The sequence below is a fragment of the Copidosoma floridanum genome, unplaced genomic scaffold (assembly GCF_036245765.1).
Source record: "Copidosoma floridanum isolate Cflo_tuat_1 unplaced genomic scaffold, Cflo_Japanese_pri ptg000006l, whole genome shotgun sequence".
Taxonomy (NCBI): Eukaryota; Metazoa; Arthropoda; class Insecta; order Hymenoptera; family Encyrtidae; genus Copidosoma; species Copidosoma floridanum.
This window is the reverse complement of record NW_028321883.1, coordinates 17,174,856-17,195,067: the sequence shown is the minus strand read 5'-3', so window position 1 is coordinate 17,195,067 and position 20,212 is coordinate 17,174,856. Positions and strand designations below refer to the sequence as shown.

The following is a 20,212-nucleotide window of genomic DNA, read 5'->3' as shown; positions in this document are numbered from 1 at the left end:
GTATACACACAGTTTATGAGAAACTGACATCGTTTATAACTTTTACGAAGAAAATTTTAAAACAATAAAAAGTGTTATACATTTGACTCATTAAATTGGGCCATTATATATAAGCTGTTGCTGAGATATCTTCCTACTTTGAGTTTTTGCAGTAGTAGCAGTAGTTAGCGACTCGATGCATGCAACTCTTCCTATTTGCAAATATTTTTTTTTTATTTTTATAGAAATTTCACTACTTCCGCATGTTTAGAAACGTTGTTGATTTGTAGATTATTTTATTTTATCAAGCATCCATCTTCATATTTAAGATTTTTTTTTAAGTACTGTGATATTATTACGAATATATACTCTTTCATTTTTTTTTTTAATTACGACTCAGAATTGTTAACAAAAAAAAATGTCAACTACATTGAGTGTCATAAAATTATTGTAAACACTGAAAATTTATTAATAAAGTTATTACTATTTCTAAATTGGCTATTTTACTTGTCTCTTCTTTAAAATTTTCCGTAGCATTAAATCAATAAACAACTTTATAAAAATATTTGACTTTCTTATTTATTTTTAGCAGTAAGTATTGTATGAAAAATCTTTTTCTCAGAACCATGATATTATTAAATTCGAAGTTTTAATTTTTAACGTAACTGTTTATACATGAGACTTTTCTAAATTTGATTCCAATGTCTATAAAGCTTCCAAAAAAACTTTACAAAATCAATAAAAAGTTTCATATACAACTTAATGTAAGCAAAGAAAAACTTTTCTACATTTAAAAAATATTAAAAGATGTACTTCCATCTTCTCTTAGCTGAGTCTTGAAAAAATATCTTGTAAAAATATCAATATCATCAATCCTTTGTATTGTATGGAAAAAATTGTTTACCAGCATCAACCCCTTGTTTCATGATTATGCATACTAATATTTTTCGATACTCATCCATCCCACCATAATTATATCGTAAGTGAATATTTAAAAGAAAAAAATTGTTTTATGTCGAATATAGTTTGTAATATCCTTCTGTTATTTCGCACTTCCAATACGAATGAACTCACACCCTGCTTTCTAGTTATAATATCCTAAATAATTTTCAAGGTCTGGATAAATGTAAATGACGCCCCAGCTAACTTATCAAATTCGCTTACAACCCAATCCTACAGCAGCCATATAATATAAAGCCAAATGCTGAAACCTTTAGTACCATTTACTGATATTACCTGTTTTAATTATAAATAAAGCTGTAGTTGAAGCCTAATATTTGCAAACTGTAATAGCCGCCACTAGATACTTTTATGTAGTCTAAGATTTTTCAGACGCATTTATTCATCTTATCAAACTTTATTTAATGTAGAAAGAACAGTATTAAAATATGTAAAAAAGAAAAAGTATTTCAAAAATTAGTATTTTGTTATAAAAATCTTTTTTTTTGTTTTGTTTTAATTGCTGTTCTAGACGTTTAACTGTTATTCTCTCTGCATACATATTTTGTACCGCAAAGTCCTTCCTGAAATTAGCATTACCTTTATTTTCAGCAACAAAAATATTCCAAAAAAATTCCAGGAAATGCTAGGAAATATGGACAGTTTTAAATATCCTTATGTGCAAATGATGTTTAACCTCGACGTCCCATAAAATTATAAATGTTGATTGTGGTTTGTACTTTATGGTGAACGTTACAATATTTTTTTTCTATATATCCACAGTTTTGCAGAAAAAGAGTTTTTTAGTTTTTTTTGCATTAATTTAGTTGTTTTTTTTTTCAATTATTCGTGTACATAAATTAAAAACATAACTACACGTGCATTACTGAGGATACTGCTTTATATTTTCTAATATCATAAAATATTTTTCTAAACTTCAAAAATCAGGAAAGCAAATTATAATTTTTAATCTTGACCTTGTTTTTCTTTAATAGTTTGAGTGCTTAGAGGGTCTGAGCCACAAGCCAATAACTTAAATGGCATTAGCGACAAATTGCTACAAATTAATGTATCTAAATATGTTGTGAACAATCACATTGGTAATCAGTTTTGCAACCGATGATAAGGATTAAACAAAATAGGGCTTTCTCATTAAGAAGCTTTGTAAAAGAAAGTTTTTCTAGTTATGATGTTTTAAAAAAGTATCGTGGTGTAAAAAATATCTGTCTACGCAGACGTGTATGAAAAAATAGTTATAAAAATAATTTGTAAAATAATAAAATTTTCACCTAATGTGTATCTTACTATAGAATGATTAAACTGAATTTAAAGCAATAAATCAAATTTTGATTCTCTAATTCTCAAAGAAAAAAAAATGAATAATAAAATGTTTTTTTTTTTTTTCCATGATCATTTACATCAATCAACTATTAATACAGTGAGTGACATGATGTACAGGATTTTTTTATGTTACGTTAAGTTCTGGCAGCCGATTAAATAACTCCAAGGAATTTTTAATCAGTTTATGTAAACACAAGAGCATAAAATTTTATGAGAAAATAGAATTAAAATTTTTACGTTATTTTTTGTTTTTAGAAATCGGTTTTTTTTTTCAACAGAGGGGCATCATATTAATTATGTGAATACTGATTTTAACTACAAAAAAATTTTTTTTTCTCCTTAAAAATTATTTACCATCCATTCGTACCGTAAAAATATGATCAATTAATTTTAATTAGTTTAATTAATGAAAATTCTATGGAAATTTTTACTCAGTCAAATTGAATGTATACTTACAAATTTTTTAAATTTAATGTAAAAAACGTTTTTATTACGTAGTTAATTAACAAAGCAAATTGAAATATTTGATATTCATACCAGTCGATATAAACTAGAGGAAGAAAGTATTAATACAAGACCCACCAAGCATCCAAACTTGCTTGTTTGTTTGACAATTTTTTTTTTATTGACGTAATTAAGCACCACCATCCCCCACCTACTGCATTGCTACTTCCATCAGCCCAAAAGTAGGAAGAGGATCTCCTCTGAGTTTTTGTGCGGAGCGTCTGTGTATCAAAACCTGCTTACTTTATTTTATTGTATTTTTCTATCGGTGTTACAAACAAAAAATAAAAATGTTATCTTTTAAATCATAAGCACAAACAAAACGCCAACTTAACATTCCACAGCTGTTTATACAAGTTTAACAGAAATCTTTCAAAAGCTCGTATTACACGTACGAGTACGCACGCGGTTGGATGCATGCACATCAAAACAGTACGATATAAATCGTATACGCGCATACGCACTGTGAAAAAGCTCCAGCTATTTTCATAAATACTGTTGCGCTTGATATCTTGCCAAATGGGCTGAAATATTTGTATATATTCGTTTGACGAGGCGAGGCGCTCGCCACTTTTGTGGGGGTAATCATAAGTAGGTACATGATTTTTGGTTTTTTTCGAGCAGAAATAATAACACGTACGATACATTTATTGAAATTCCATCACGAATGAGCGTAAAGTAAAATCGTATGTTAATACATTGTTTTACACGCGTTTGGTGCCATATAATAAATTGATAAATATTTTATCTGTGCAATTAAAAAAAACAACAAATTATTCCCTTTGATATCTATCACGAACAATTTTATAATATTGTAAGTATAACAGTTTAACTAAAGAAAAAAAAATTTTCTAATTTAGACAGTCGACAAATTTTGTCAGTCGATAACTGTCCGATGAGATAGATTTAATAAAATAATTGTCAATTGGTCAACTTAATTGTTCACCAGATGACCTTCGTAAGCGTAAAAATATACAGATTGAAAAATTTACAGACGCTCGCACAGAGGCTCAACAGCTCATTAAATAGTTGCAAATCATACTAGCAGAAGCAGAGGTAGTGTTTGTAAAAAACCAAAGTGTATTTATACCAACGTCTTCGAAGATCATCGAAACACTCTCCCAACAACTAATATAGTCTCAACACACGATTGTGTCCCCTTTTTGAGAGACAGAACAATAAAAATAAAAAAACAAAAAAAGCCCAACATAAAAAACATGCAACCCCGCACTGCTACCGGAATCTCCGGTAGATGCATCGTCAGTTGCAGCGGCTACCATCACCATCATCGTCCACCTTCTCTCAGCGGGGACGTCCTCCAGACGCCACATCGGCTCATAGAAGGGCATCGAGCACCACTTCGCCCTTCGGGCCCTGGTCCTCCGATTGTGCCTACGTGCACCCTTTTTTTTCATACATATATTATGCACCGCCCAGCAACAGCTCCCCCGTGTTGTGTGCTGTATATGATTATAGACGATGGTACAATAAGTAGTACGGCAGCGAAATGATCGTAGCATAGTTGTACAGCGCGACGCCGTCGAAGATATTTCTCGTCGTCTCTGTTGGCGTGTATTAAGCACGTTATACGTGTATAATGTATATGATGCTACTGCTGCAGCTGCTGCTAAGGACGACGAGCTGCTCGCCACTGTTTCAGGGTCAGCAGGTAACAATAACCCTATACCTTACCTCTCTTTTCCTCCAACTCCAAACAGCAACAACCACATGCATATATTTATATGCACGTACACTCTGTTCACGTACATGTACGGTGTTGCACGTAATTATGTACACGCGCACGTGTGCAACTCTCTGATTCATCGTGTATATATACCCTTGTATATTATATACTCACGCTTTGCCAACTTGCGATCAGTTATATACATGCCACGCCGGCAGTTCAGCTGAAAGTCAATCTTCTGTGGTATACCCATACGTCCCTCATTGCACCCACCCAGCCGCAATGTATATCTGATGTCCCTTAGCCTGCAGTATACTGCACACAGCTATCGTTGTGGCCCTTTTTTTTTTTTTTTTTTTTTTTTTTTTTACCGAGTGTAAAGGATCACGACCTCGAGCTTTTCATTCGAAGGGATAGGTATACGTACAGGAGAGACGCGGAGCTGGAAAGGATCGCGAGGCTTAACGTCTGGCAAGTTTTATTCCCATTTCGTATACCTGAGCTATATGTATATATAACATACATGCAGAAGGGACTGACAGCGACCGTGGTATCAGACAGAGAGAAAGTGCAGTCAGATAATGGAAATAATGAAAGACGATTTGAGGCGATCAAGCCGAGGGTATGGGGAGGAAGGGTAAAAGCTGTCGCGAGCGCGGGAAGGGAAGAATGAGAGGTCGTTGAGGATCAAGATTTTTACACGCACCGCAGTTGGTCTGGTTGCGGTGGTTTTGTTGGTTAATTAGTTTTGTAGTTGCGAGTGAGATGTGTCATTAGGTTCGTTTGAGGGTATTTGGTAATTGTAGGGGGTGTAATTTTACGGCCTCTGATGTACGTTGATGTATGGTACTCCATTATGACGTGACCACGTAGGCTCGATTTACATGGGGCTGGTTTGTTGATTTTTACTGGAATAATCATTTACGTTGAGAGAAATTTTTTTTTTTAATTTTTTTTTTTACTAAATTTTCTATAAAAAATTTAATTGAGTAAAATTATCTTTTTGGTAATCAATTCGTTATCATTTCTCTATAAAAAGCTCATGTAAAACTGAAAATCTTTCAATCCAATATGTAAAACTTGAATGGTACTTCATGAGGGGTTTGAGAAGTTACAGCAGATTGACGTGAAATTGCACGCGTGCATGCACGATATCACGTGAATAAAGCAAACGTTATTTTATACGTGTACATGTTTCTAATACGTTTTCTTCTTGTGGATAGCAATTTTTTCACTTTTTCATATCATAGAAAATAAGTGCCATCCATACGTACGTCCCTTATATCTAACATATGTAAAAATGATATTCACTGTGTATTTCCACGTATAGGCATATACAGTGAGCTTATACCTGAATGCAAAACCAGAATATTCAATCTCTGCTCTATTTCCGATGAGACAACCCTCAAGTGAGGGCTCACCCGTAAAATGAGTATATCGAAAACGTATGTATTCTGACAAATATCATGATACTTCAAAAATTGGTGCCTGACCTTCTGATTTTTGTCTATTGGTATTAAAGCAGTCATCAAAATGATTCACGGGTTTCGTTAACTTTTAATTTCATAGCGGTTTTCGATGAGTTATGGTTATGATTTTTGGAAATTTCGTTCATAATTTTTTTAATTGCCGATACGATTGCTCACAAATCAGTTGAAATAAAAAATTTTTAATAAAAAACCATGATTTTATAAAGCTTATATAAAATGAGTTAATGATGATAAAAAGGTAAAAAAAATTATTTTTTCAAGTTTTTATCATCAAACAGGCTGATATTGATTTTTTCCGGCAGTGACTTCTACGGTGCACCATCTAAGCTGCTCAGTGCACTGTATTCTTAGAAGTCGTTCCAGAAATTCGTCGTATTTTATTAGGAATATTTTCGCTATGATGAAATTCCTTTTGATATCTAATAAGAAAGGCATCTTTTTGTGTGTCAAACAATAATTTTTTTTTTTTTTTTTCATCCACTATCCAACGTACATTCCCTTACCCTGTGTATACGTCAAAATGAAAATAAACAGAAGTGTCCTCTTTCGGGGAGCATTAAAACTTGGTGCCTTGAACAAAACATTAGCCCATTAGTTAAGCTAGAAAACTACCTGTCCGTTTTTTTTGTTTATAGAAAAAAGAACTACAATAAAATTTACCGTAAAGCTACGGTGGTGTTGGAACACTACGGAAAATACACAAATTTTTAATTACCGTGAAGCTACGGTATATATTAGCTTTAAAAAAAAAAAAAAAAAAAAAAGTAACAGTGAGAGAAGGTAAAAAGAATTATAGCTAGCATGGAGTCTTCACTTCACTTTAATTTAATAGTAAAAAAGGCTGTAGCTTTTTTTTCGTGTAATTACATACATTATATTTCATTTGTGCACAACATTACTGATTAAACATTTAACAAATCTTCAAATTGTTAAAAAAAAAAAAGCGATATAGCAGAAACCGAGAAAAATATGTTACAATGGTCCTGTTTCTGCCTCTGAAAAATTAACCACTCGAAATAATCCTCATGATGCCTTAAGTACTAACGCAAACAGGTGGCTTGGCATAGCTTTTGATCCTTTTCAAAATTTGAAACTCTTTGAGCGTATCGTCGATTAATTTGTTCGATTCAAAAAGCCGACGCACGTTTCACGAAGTTAATGCCATTTATTATAATTATCTTACATCATATTTGTGGTAACAGCTTTTGCCTAGAATTTGCTAAAATACGCTATTAATCATCTAAATAAAATAGAATCAGCTTAGAATTATTTATAACCAGTTCTACAATGATAGAATAGTGTGATCTGAGAGTAAAAATTGCATATTTTTCCATGGTGATACCAATTCACCAATAAATTTAGCCAAGACGTTCAATCGCCTGTGTACGCACGATAAATTCGTACGTTTTGCCAAAAATATACATACTGTAGATAAAGCTAAGTAATTGTTAATGTTGTTATTTTTTTTTTTTTTTTATTGAATCCTCAATAGATTGTAAATTTATGAAGAGACGTGATATCTCGCGAATAACCGGTTTTTCCTACCTTCGAGTATTATTATCTCTCACAGAAAATTTATTACTTACCGTATGAACGTAGTAAAATAATCAATTTCAAGCAAGGTTTTATCTTGCCCAATCTGAACCTTAAAATATAATTTTAATCATTAAGAATACATTGCAATTTATTTATTATTATATATTTATCTTGCAATATCAAGAATTGCTTTGTCGACGAAAATAACTTTCGAAAATGTAATTTTGTCTCATATTCACGTTTTCCGTTTTCTCCTTGAGTTGAAGATTACTTCCCGTGCTTTATACGAAATTTTTTTACCTCATCGTTATTGATTTTATTATTCCCGCTTTATTCTCCCGCAAAGTGCAGTGATGGAGACAAAACTCATCATCTTTTCACTAAAAATATTCTCTTCTTTTCTTGGCTGCAATAGCAGATAATTTTGTCAATTTAGCCACGTAAAAAAGGGTGTTTAAAAAATCGGGAACTAATACTTTTGTAATATCGATAGAGAAAAGGAGAAAAGTGCTGAAATAAATTATCTCAATAATCGACAATGATTTGAAATTTTTTTTTCTGCTATATCTACAAAAGCTGTTCATAATCTAACTTGAGTAGTGTATATTGCTATATTTTATTACACGATTCCATTTGTATCTTCAAACAATATCGTAGCTTTTTTCTAACAAAAACCACCTAAATTTTTCCACCAATATTAATAAAAATACTTGAAAAAACAACATTAAGAACTGTTTCAAAATTATCTATAATCTGTTTATTACAAAATGGTTTAAAACATAAAGTCCAAGACAAAAAGTTTCATTTTCAAGTATCTCTTTAAAAAACACTTACGAATTTATGAATTTCATAACTCTTGTAATTAAAATGACTTGTAAGTTTAAAGGATCATTTTATTTTACTGTAAAAAGCATAATTTTAAACGCTAATGAATTTTAGTATTTCCAGTAGTTTTATTTATTTATCTTTTTATTTATTTATTTATTTATTCATGTATGTATTCATTTTTTTCAATTATTTGTTTATTTGTGTATTTTTTTATTTTTTTTTATTTGGGGCACAAAAGGTCCAGAAATAATTTGTTGATAAATTGTAAAAAAACAGAGCCATTCACACATGTTCAAGAGAAAAAGTACAAAGAACTCTAAATAATAGGTCAAATGGGGAAAAAAAATTATAAAAAGCCATACGTGAATTTAAAAATAGGAAAGTGCTAAGGTTTTATGTACGAAAGAACAAAAATTGAAAGGATTCAAGAAAAGCTCGTAAGAAATTTAAAGGTAAAAATTAAGAGGAAAATTTTATTTTATTCGTGAAGATAGATGGATCAAAACATAATGGAAATTACAGGTAAAATAGTACTCAACTATACAAAAGAGTGGTAAGCTAAACTGGGATGTAGAAATGTACGAAAGTCTAGTAGCAAATTATGTAAGGATATGATATTTAGAGTACACAAAAGCAAATTATGTAAATTATGCAGTAAATTATGGCAAAGGCAAAGGAAGAAATTGATAAAAAATGGATAGAATAAGTGTATTATACAGTTCAAAATTGACATGCAGCAAAGAGCTATTCCGTAAGATACCTACAAGTAAGTTGTTAAAAATTTACCAAAGCTGGTGATACATACAAAAGAAGAAAATTAAAAAATCACGTCTTTGAGATTAGAGGATGAGGTTGGTTTTAGATTTTCCAAAATGAGACTAGACAAAATAAAAAAATATCAAAGCTAATTTTTTGATGCTGCCACCGATTAATCGATACATTTATTGACATTATGAGGCCTCTTGAAATTTCACAGCAAAAACTGGGCAAAACGTGTAAAAAAAAAATATTTTTTTTTAAATTATCATCACACGAAACCAAACACATACACATAATCAATTCAAAAACGATAAAATCTTCATACAACGTAAAGAAGAAGAAGAAGAAGGAGAAGTGCTAATTACTATGCGGCGGATCAGTTCGGTGGCGCGTGTCCGATCTGTGCTCTCTGCTGATTTTGCTTATCCCCTTCGGAGCAAATTACGAAGCATCCCCGATAAAAATCCGCGTAAGACGATCAATAAAATCCCCTCGATAAGCCCGCTGCAGCGTGAAAGAGCGCGAACCTGTTCCTCCCTTTCGTATTTGTTCGCCTCCCTAATGGAGCCGCAACCTTTTTTTCCCCTCGATCTGCATAATACGTTGGCTCATCTCTCTTGATCGGCAAAAAAAATCAAGCCCCACCATGTTGAGTCTGTATGAAAAATTTTCCAACAGTATCGATCACCATTGTTTCTGCAGATCGCGTGTATGCTTTTAAGCAGAAAAAAGAGTCGTTATACACGAAAATAAGAAACAAAAAAATTTCGCACTTCCGCACAAGTCGAAGGACGATCGAGAGCTATAGGTAGAGAGAGGAGAAAAAATCGGGATGGGTGAGGCTTGCGGCTCATTTGAAAATAAAGGGAAGGCGCAGAGCGGCTGTTTCGAAATTAGAAATGGAGCAGAGGGGAAAAAAATAGCGGAGAAGGCAACGAGATTGAAAAAGCAGAGAGGAAGAGAGAGAGAGAGAGAGAGAAGAAAGTCACGCTGATTTTTTTCTGAGGACTGGCCTGATTGCTACAAGCGCGTCGAGAGAGATGGAAGTATAATAAAAATTAACAAAAAGAGTGACTGAGCGGAAAAAAAAGTAGGAGTAGGAGGTAGCGAGTGCGTGTTCGATTTCTTTTTCGATGCCGCTTTTAAAAAAATTTTTTTTGTAGACAGTGACTTCCCTTCTTCCGACGTGGAGTTGCGCGCGCCTCTTCTTTGATTCCTTGAAAATCGAAACCGACTTGCTCGAACACATATACATGCCCCTTTTTATCTCTCTTTTAGACGTTCGCACGCTATGCGTATGGTTTTTTATTTTTTTATTTCATGTTTCGGGTCATTTTTGTTTTTTCTCTTTATCCTTAAGTTGGGCTTAAATCGTTTGTTCATCCCCTTTTTTTCAAGCTCCTCCCAGGAGTTGATCCTGTAATCATACAGGACCAAATATTCTGGGTATAGAGAGATCACTATTGGGATTCACGTACCTTCTTACACATATGAATCTATTCCTTTTTCTCGAGAATCAATCATTACCTGAATAAAGTAAAAGTACTAGAGGTGGAACAATTTTTAGCCAAGTTTTTTTTTCATAAATTCATGCAAAATCACTATTTATACAAATAGTAAAAATTTTCTTGGTTATCGATATTTCTTGCCGTTCCAATTGATTTATTATTCAAAAATAATTTTTCTTTAATTTTTATTTTGACAATGATGTTGTACGTTAGATGGATTCCCTTCACCATTGAAAATAATGTCTCAGTAGTGGAACTTTGTGTTCTAATAATAAACCATACACGTTATTTAAATGGAATCCATACAGATATCACGTGTTTGAGAATTTATTTTTAATTAAATGTTGGCTCATTTTAGTGCAACAAAATTTTTAATTGTTATTTTTATTGAGAGAGAGAGATATATATATATATACATATATATATATATATACTATTTTAACCGTCGTGCAATTTTTTAAACGTAAAATCCTTAATAATTTATTAATTATTGGCTGTTATCACACCAAGCAGATTCGCTGTGCAGAATTTTTAGACTTGACGTTTCCAACTGTGATCTTACAGTTTTTTCCAGAGACCGTCTGTCGAGTTGAAAAAAAAACATATTAGGTCGACTCACCTTTCGGTAAATAAGCAATTACATTAGGAAACTTCAACCAAATTAAAAGATTGGAAAACTCGCTTCAAACGAACATCCATGGATATAACGAGAGGTGTAAAAAAAAAAAAAAATTACGCGCGAATCGGGAGTAAAGTGGTCTTGCTCCCCTCGGCTTTCCATGGAGATTTTTTAGAAAGTCCGTAATGCAGAGTCTCTCGAAGAAATCGCTGGTGGTTTTGCACCTCCACGTACTACCGATATGGAGATCGTGAGCAGTAATATTGTTCCCTGTCTTTCAAGGGAACTATTTTTGATTGAAAGAGCTGGGGAAACAAATGGCCACGTAAATTGAATAAAACTTCTATTTCACAGCCCAGTCGTTTTGACACCTGCAGTTTCAACGATTTTTTATGTGCGTTTGTTGGATAAGTAAAGGAAAAGAAAAAAAAAGAAAAAAAAGTCACGTATTGAAAAAGACAGGCGTTGGACATGGGCTTTATGAAACGTAGTTTTTCAAATAAAAAGAGTGCAAGGGGGAAAAGGAGATGAAGAACGTCAGTGGCGTCGAGACGTGAATTTTTTCGTCTTTCGCCCACGTGCACTTTCAACTCTCGGGCTTTGTGTAAGAGGAGCGCGCAATGTATGTATATTGTAGAGACCAACAAGCTTACGCAAAGTCTAGTGCTTGCCATGAGAAATTTGTTTCTCGAGTAAACAGCATGTATACGTAGTCATCGTCGTTGTCGTTGTAGCCTGGGCGTTTCTTTGTCGTGCATACTTCTTCACTGGGAAATTCACATCTGAGCCAGACGCGTGGACCTTTTGTATGATTGTATGCACGTGCAAGATTTTTATCAAAGAAAAATATGATGGAGACCCTGAGTCGGTAACACAATATACGAGTCAAAAAAATTATGATATTTGGTGGTGTTTTATTATTTTGACGATGACTTTTCTTCGGTTAGCTTGAAGAGTACTTTTATCAAGTATAAAAAATAGCAATCAACTTTGCTTCAACATTTAACTTATCTTTTGGAATGACAAATAAAAAAGAAAGAAAGATCCTAGTGCTGTTTATTTTGCGGAATTTCAGTCTGAGAATATATTGAGGTGGTATTTATTACGCTAATAAATACAAAGTACTTTCATAACTTTAAAAATGCAATTGTAGGATTTAGAAATTTTTTTAATTGGGATTTTTTTACCCCTACTTCATAAAAATATATTGTTTTGTTTGTTTGCTAATCATATTTTTAAGATAAAAACATCAGTATATTTAATCCACTAGACTGGATAAAGAAAAGTTTTTAACATAAATTGGGCAAAATAAATTAAAAAAATTGTAGATGACAATAATTTTTATTTCTATAATTTAAAGTTAAAATTTAGTTTAATTAAATTATATGTTAAGTTCAGAGTGCAGGAGAAGTAAATGTAGATTAGGTGAGAGAGAAAGTTATAAAAATTGAATTGAATTTTTAGAAATACATAGTAAATGTACATGTAAATATATTAAAATTTGTTAAAGAATAAACGTAAAAGATAAATAAATAAAATATATCATAACCTTAGGATAGCTCTATGTTCATGCATGAATTAACGGTCCAAATGCAAGCACTGGTTCTATTACTAAGATCATTAATTTTACAATTATTTGGGATTAAAAAATACCATCCACTTATATTTGAAATAAAAAATTTAAGATTTCATAAATAAAATATAAAGTGACTTTTGAGTTTACAATACGTTTAAATGTCATAAGCATTATGAAAACAATTGAATATTTGATTTTGCTGATTCTTACGAACTTTAGGAAATTAATCTAATGGACAAGTATTACTCTAAGGAATTTTTTGAACAGAATTACAAAATCTTGCAAATTCAACAATTTTCATTAGCAATATTTTTTTCCTCTCATATAAAACGATTTTTTAACAAATTGACTGAGTATTCTATGTCCATCTATTATTTACTATTACATATCACTATATGCTTTTGTCAATAATTTTTTTTTCTTTTGGAATATAGCATCGTACAAAATCAATGTAATAACATATCTTGCCCGTATATTATTACTATATGGATCCTACAACCACCAGTTGTTGGTTCTACATGGATATACATAAACAAGGCGTAATGAGATAATAATAAGAACTCAATAAAATAGAAAAATGGAACGCCATCATAAGCATGTACATTTCTTGAATATTTCATAGCCCGAATCAAGAATTTCAAACACACATGCTGCGACAGGTAATAAAAAATCTATGACTCCATCAAATATAAAAGCCTAGCACAGGTAAATTACACTTTTCTTATAAATATTTTGTAGTAAAAAGGAAAAGAAAAAGAAAAATAATAATAACTGGATTCAAAATAAATAATGAAAATGACAGTAGGGTATATCAACTTTTCCATTCATAAACGATCCACTATAAAATATAAATAAGTTTTTCTATACATGTACGTACAACGTGCACGCCACATTAGGCATAGAATCATTTTATTGAAGATAAAGTCGGATCTAACGAGATTGACCTATATGACAGATTTTAACTGAAGATAATTGCGATGCAAATACAGCGCACCACGAGTTCCTAAAGATATTTTTGCTCTTGCATTACAATTGGAGAATAACCGTCGAGATATAATGAGAAAAAAAAAAAAAATTAGAGAGATAGAGGATGAAAAATTTGCGGTCTTGCAATTTACGAAAGGAATTCATTTCCGTTATATCTTACTCGGGCCTCTCATCAAATGAGAGAGTACTAAAAAAACGTCTAATAGAGCAAATATCCACGTTTTAAACGTGTGTTCGGTATCCGGGAGAAAGAGAAAAGAAGCAATCTTCCTATTCCCTCGTCGCTAAGAAAAGTTCACACAGGAAGTTCTCTTTTCTCTTGACATGTACAGTATGGCTATGTGTATGTGTATGTGAAAAATTCCGTGGAAAATACAGCTAGGGGTCCTTAACAGAAAAAAATAAAAATTTAAGAAATACTTCATCACAACGATTTTTGCCTTCTGCAAACTTTGAAAAGTAAAAAAAAAGAATTTGTGAACGTGTAGTTAACTTGGAGCAAAAACTCTAAGACTCTTGTAGTATTAATCCTTAGTACTAACAAAAATTTCGTTTTATAAAATTTTATAGGACAGGATGATTTTGAAAACATTTTCTTAGACAACGTTATGTTTTAAGTAGTTTGTCCATAAATCATCAAGGGTCTCAATCTCTACAGAAACAGTTATGATAGTGTAATGGATTTACTCAAAAGATTTTTTTTTATTCATTCAGGAATATAGCACAAAAAATTCTCAACGTTAATAACAGAATCCGCTTGAATATATTGAGGAATAATAATAAAACTAATAAATGTTTTTTTTTTCTATCGATAATAATGGTTGAACACTGAATTTTTAATGCAGATAAATTTACATGTATAGTATATAAGTTAAATTAACGATATTAACTCAAATTGCGATGAAATAATAGTATACATACCGACAAAGTTATATTAAATTTCATAAAATTATTCTAATACCCTTGATAATAGAACTGAGAAATACTATTTTTATTTAATCAATGCAGAAAATGCAGAAAAATTTACACAAACATTACAGAAGTTTCATTATCAATATTTACTTAAATTGCGATAAATTATTGGAATATATACCTAAAAAATTTTATAAAATTATCCTCATACACTTGACATAACATAATAGAGAAATATTGTTTTGATTTTATTAATAATAATTGTTCGTCACTGAATTTCGTGTAGAAAAAATCACACACAATCTACATAAGTTATACAATTAATATTTACTAAAGTTAGAATTGAATGATTGAATATATATTTAAAAATTTAATTAAATTTTTAAAAAACATGAAACTAAAAAAGTAAAAAAAGGAAGAGACGATTTACCGTCCCGTAATTCAACAAAAACCAAAGGGAGCTTACAATCCAAGTGTTAAATGTAATGGTAAATTAAAAAAATTGTACAATAGTTTATTTATAACTTCCCAAGTGGGAGATTAAAACCTTTGTTTCAAAAATATTACCAAAAAAAATTCTTTTCGATTCCCAGCCAAAGTCCCTCTATCGAGTGAGCGCACTTCACGTATGAGGCTCTTTTACAGTCAAGCTTGAATCAGATGGCGCCAGGGTACGTCGCGGCTGTCATGGCCGTCGCACTTACACACCGTCAAATTTACAGTTGTGTATTGTGTCCGTGAGCCTATCTGTGTGATGAGCAAAGCAGAAGACATTACCTTTGTAAATGATTGCTGTTGTTTGCAGACAATTTTTGTTTGCATTTACGTTTAAAGATAGTAGGAAAAATGAAGTGCAGTGTAATATCCTGCGATAAGAAAGTGAAATTTAAATTTCCTTCTGATAGTGTGATAAAAAAAAGTGGCTCGAAGCAATTGGGAGACCAACATTTTTGCCGCTCCCAAGTCATGGCTTACCTGTCCACGAGTTCTGCTTTTCTTTCACTGACTCTTGCTCCTTTCCCTTTTAAAAGCTTTTTCAATTCTGAAACTTTTAAGCTCCCATAATGTTCTTTCTTGTCTTCCTTATTCATTTCAAAATTTCAAATATTGCGCTTCACCACTACACTTTAATTTCCTGTATACATACAATACTGAAAAGTAATGTTGTGTAAGTGAGACGGCCATGACAGCTGCGACGTACCCTGGCGCCATCTGATTCAAGCTTGACTGTAAAAGAGCCTCATATAATATACAATCAAAAAAACAGAGCGCCATTGATGAGAGAGAAAGAGATAGAGAGACAAGAATTTCTCGTATAGTCCTGGCGACGCGATAAAAAGAGAGGGAGGGAGACGAAGCTAGAATGGAATGCACGCGCCGAGAGAGAGAGATCGGAAAGAAGTCCAAGCAAGTATGTTGTGGGAGGGGACGCATGGCGCTCTCTGTGCTCTTCCCAGGGAGGCCGTATACAGGAGATAAGAATCAAACCCAGGAAAGAGAGAGAGAGAGAGAGAGAGAGCACAATGGAAAATGCACTTCTGTACCGATACGTCTTTTTGCGCTCTGATTTCTTCCTTTTGCATCTTTAAACACATAGGTACTCAGGCTGCATGAATACACTGCATTTCCATTTAAAATCTACACTCGCACGGAAAAAAGTTTTTAAAAAAATGTGTTGAGAAAATATTCGATGTATGGTCCATCTCTGATACAGCATGACAATGAATCAGGGTATATCTGCACTGTGAATCTCGAATTTATCCGTAAAATAAAGTTGTCAGAAAGTAAAGGTCAGCAACTGTACGGATTTCGAGTCTCACTTGGTTATCCATTCGACGCTGTGGTATGCGTAGTAAATACGCGTTGGCATCTCACAAACGCGCGTTTCTGTATATTGTACGTATGTAAAACGCCTCGACACAGTCAAGGAATCTGTGAAATTATCGGTATAAATACAAAAGAGAGCGAGGGAAGGAAGCGTACCATTTGCATAGTACAAGATGCGCGAAATTGCTCGAGAGTATCTTCCCTCTTGTACTTGTCTCCTTTTGAGCACACCCAAGCGAATTGTATTTATGCCGTATATACAAGTTAGCATCGTATACATAAAAATGAGTTGGTAGAAGTACTTGTGCTGTTTCGTAAATGCAGAAGTGTATACTATATATGTACCAAACGAACGTCCTGTACGAGCATCAACCCCGCGACAGAATCAGCAATGTCAATATACAATATCGATCGCTTTATTTCAATGGATAGACCTCGCATGTCTCCTGGATTTTTTTTTCATAGTTAATGATACTCTCATGTCAAATTTTATTTTTTATGTGCTCTAATAAATTTATAACAATAAGCTTAAACTATATTTAGTGGTATTTTTTTTCTGGTTTCACATCACGCTTTTTAAACTCGCATAGCAATCAGAAAGTGAAATAATCATTATGTCTGAAACTGTTGTTATGAATTTTACAATGATCTTAAGATAATCAAGAGTAACCAACCACTACTCCTGACTCCAGATAACCAACTAACCTACTCCTTTTTAGTCAACTATGCGGTTGAATACTGCACAATTGAATACTGTGAAATTAAGTATTTGCTGAATACTGTAAATCACAAAAGCAATCAAGGAACTATTTAAATCAATCTCAAATCAACTGATTTTTTAATGAAACAATCGTATTGACATCATTTTGGGCGTACAGTTTTTACTTTTGAAAAATTATATTTAAAGTAATAAAAATATATAATTCATTTTAGAGAAGATTTTATTGACAGTAAAAATAATCAAAAATGTTTTCCACACATAAAAAAAAATCTGGAATTCACAGACAAATCTTATAGTATATTCAACCTACCAATACCAAAAATAAATAATTTACTGCAAAAGAATAACACTGAAGGAATGGTATTCTGTAAAGATTTATTTAATTAAATAATAACCAAAAAAATATTTTAAAAATATGTCAAAAATACAATACTTTTATAGATTTTGAGAAATAAAAAATAACGTTTCATAGAAATCATTGAGTTCTTACTCTGTCCCTCAGAAAAAAAAGTAAACAAAAAAATAAAATAAAAAACAAAAATAAAAAATCTGGAAGTAAAAGACAAATATATTTAACCTATCAATGCCAAAAATGAATAACTTACTGAAAAATAATAACACTGAAGAAATTGTATTCTGTTAAGATTTTTTAAATTAAATAATTACCAGAAATATTATTTACTCAAATAATATTCGTTCATTTAACAATAACCAGAAAAATATTTTAAAAATAATATGTCAAAAATAAAACTTTTGGGAAATCAGAAAAAAACATTTCATAGAAATCATTAATTTTGTATCCTATTCCTTAAAAAAAAAAAAAAAAAAAAAAAAAAAAAAAAAAAAGGGAGTAAATAATAAATAAATCAACAAATCAAAAAACAAAAAAATCTTTTCAATGGCTTAGAATGACATCGTGTCCATGTTGCTACTGAAAAATTACCAAAAATTTTAAAACAAGAAAATAAAACTGAAATATTAATGATAATTACATTTAGAAATAGAAAATATCGTTTAGGAAAAATATTCTATAAACATCTCGCAATTTATAATTTTCAGTATAATACAAGGAACTCACAAATTACTACGTGTAATTATAAAAATCCTAGTGCATTATTTAATAATATTATATGACATGATGATTTTTATTTTGTAATAAAAAAAATTTTAATAAAATGATCTTAATAAAAATATAATAATGATGAGATTACTGGTTTTTACATTAATTTTCGCTAAATATTTTTTTAACCTAAAAATTTTTTTTTTTAATGTCATTACTTGGCACCCACATGTGTTATAGAGAAATATGCATTCATAAAATAATTTCCATAACATCAATTACAATTAATTTAATTCTAATCGAAATATAACATCACAATTTTTTCGAGTACTTACGTGATTTTATTGTTTCAAATATATTTTAAAATTAATATTAAAATAATATGTATAAACTAAACCTACTATGAAATAAAGAGTTCACATATTCAGTAAGTTTTACGAGTAAGTCAATGAAATTACAATGAAATAATTTATAAATCATAAAAAAAACTGATGGGTTCTGAAATCACTTTAACTTTTGAAGGTAACAGTGAAATAAATCTTTTGTAGCTTCAGAAGTTCTTATGTATAACGATTGCATAGCATCATCTTGATGGGAGACTGATCAGCTCACTTAAATAATATTGTTTTATTTGATGTACCTTAAGACATATACGATTATATTGTTAAAGTATTTATCTTATACAGCTGTTGCAATTCATACTTCCAAAATCTACATCAACAAAGAAAAAGTAATAGGAATGTCAGTTTCGATTGTATCAACAGTCATTGCCTGTTTTTTAAGCCCAAGCCGTACTGTTAATTGCATATTTTTATATAAAGCAGTCTCACGTTGAAGTCCTCCGGTCAATGATCAATCTGCTGCTCTCCAACGCGCATCTTTCTCACCCCCTTCTCTTGTTTCTTCCTCTCACGACTCTCACCCATACACACACACACATATCTCATGACGCAAGCGCCGTCTCGTCGCATATCGCATTTCTCTCTCTCTCCCTCTTTCACCTTATCCGAGGTTTACCGAAGATTCCCGAGTCGCCCACACGCGCAAAATCAGTATGCATCGAAGAATAGAGCTTTATGTGTTGAGGAAGGGCGAGTTAAGTGGAGGGGCTAATGGAGGAGTGTTACTGTGGTGGGGGAATGAACTAAAATAAAACGCGTACCAGCTATCCCACTCGCATAACTCATGCTCGTTCCCTCTCCACGATCTCCCTACTACGTTCTCGTCCCCCCTCCCATTTGTGGGAAGGGAGTGAATCCCCACCTTTAAGAATACTCTATGGAGGAATTGGAGGGGGACCTTCCCCACCTTACGTTTCATTCATGCCGTCTTCCTTGCACTTATACGGCCATGTATGGCTTGTTTACGTCCGAAGCCCCTCCATTTAGATGTCGCGAGTGCTACCCCTTTGTGCGCTACTCGCCCCACCAGGAAACCGCGTGCTCATGCTGGTTTTCCATGCTTCTTTCTTTCTCAGGGCGCGGTGCATTGCACAGACGCTCATTCACTCTGCTCTCCCGGCTGATGCTTACGTTCTTTCCTCTTTATTTGTCTTACCTATCTTCTTATTCATACTTTTCTTCTTCATCTTTTTCTTACTCTCTTTCTTTCTTTCTTCTTGTGTCAGGCTCTCTCTCTTATGTAGGTATATGTAGGTATAGAGGTATAAGAATAGAGCACGCAAGCGGTATCTCAGCCTATGTTCTTCTTTTTTTTGGTCTGCGCTCTGGGCCTTCACGGGCAGTGTAAATTACTCGTTCGGTGTACCATGAACGGATAGTGTTTCGATGCTTGAACTTATACTACGAATGCGCTTCACAAAATGAAAAGAAATTCTTTTTGGTAAAAATGTTACATAAATAATTTGGTTTGTTTATTCCAACGCTTAAGCGTTAATGGGACTTGGAATTTGATGATGTACTAAATTTTATTGACAAATTAT

At 32.2% G+C, this 20,212-nt stretch overlaps 1 long non-coding RNA gene across 1 annotated transcript in view; it reads left to right on the top strand.

The window, feature by feature from the left end:
* The first annotated feature begins 3,783 nt into the window (after positions 1 to 3,783).
* Positions 3,784 to 20,212, top strand: part of LOC149375559 (uncharacterized) — a 163,514-nt gene continuing 147,085 nt past the window's right edge. Inside the window, exon 1 of the long non-coding RNA XR_016293680.1 lies at positions 3,784 to 4,432. This is a non-coding gene — a long non-coding RNA (uncharacterized LOC149375559). The remainder of the gene's footprint in view (positions 4,433 to 20,212) is intronic.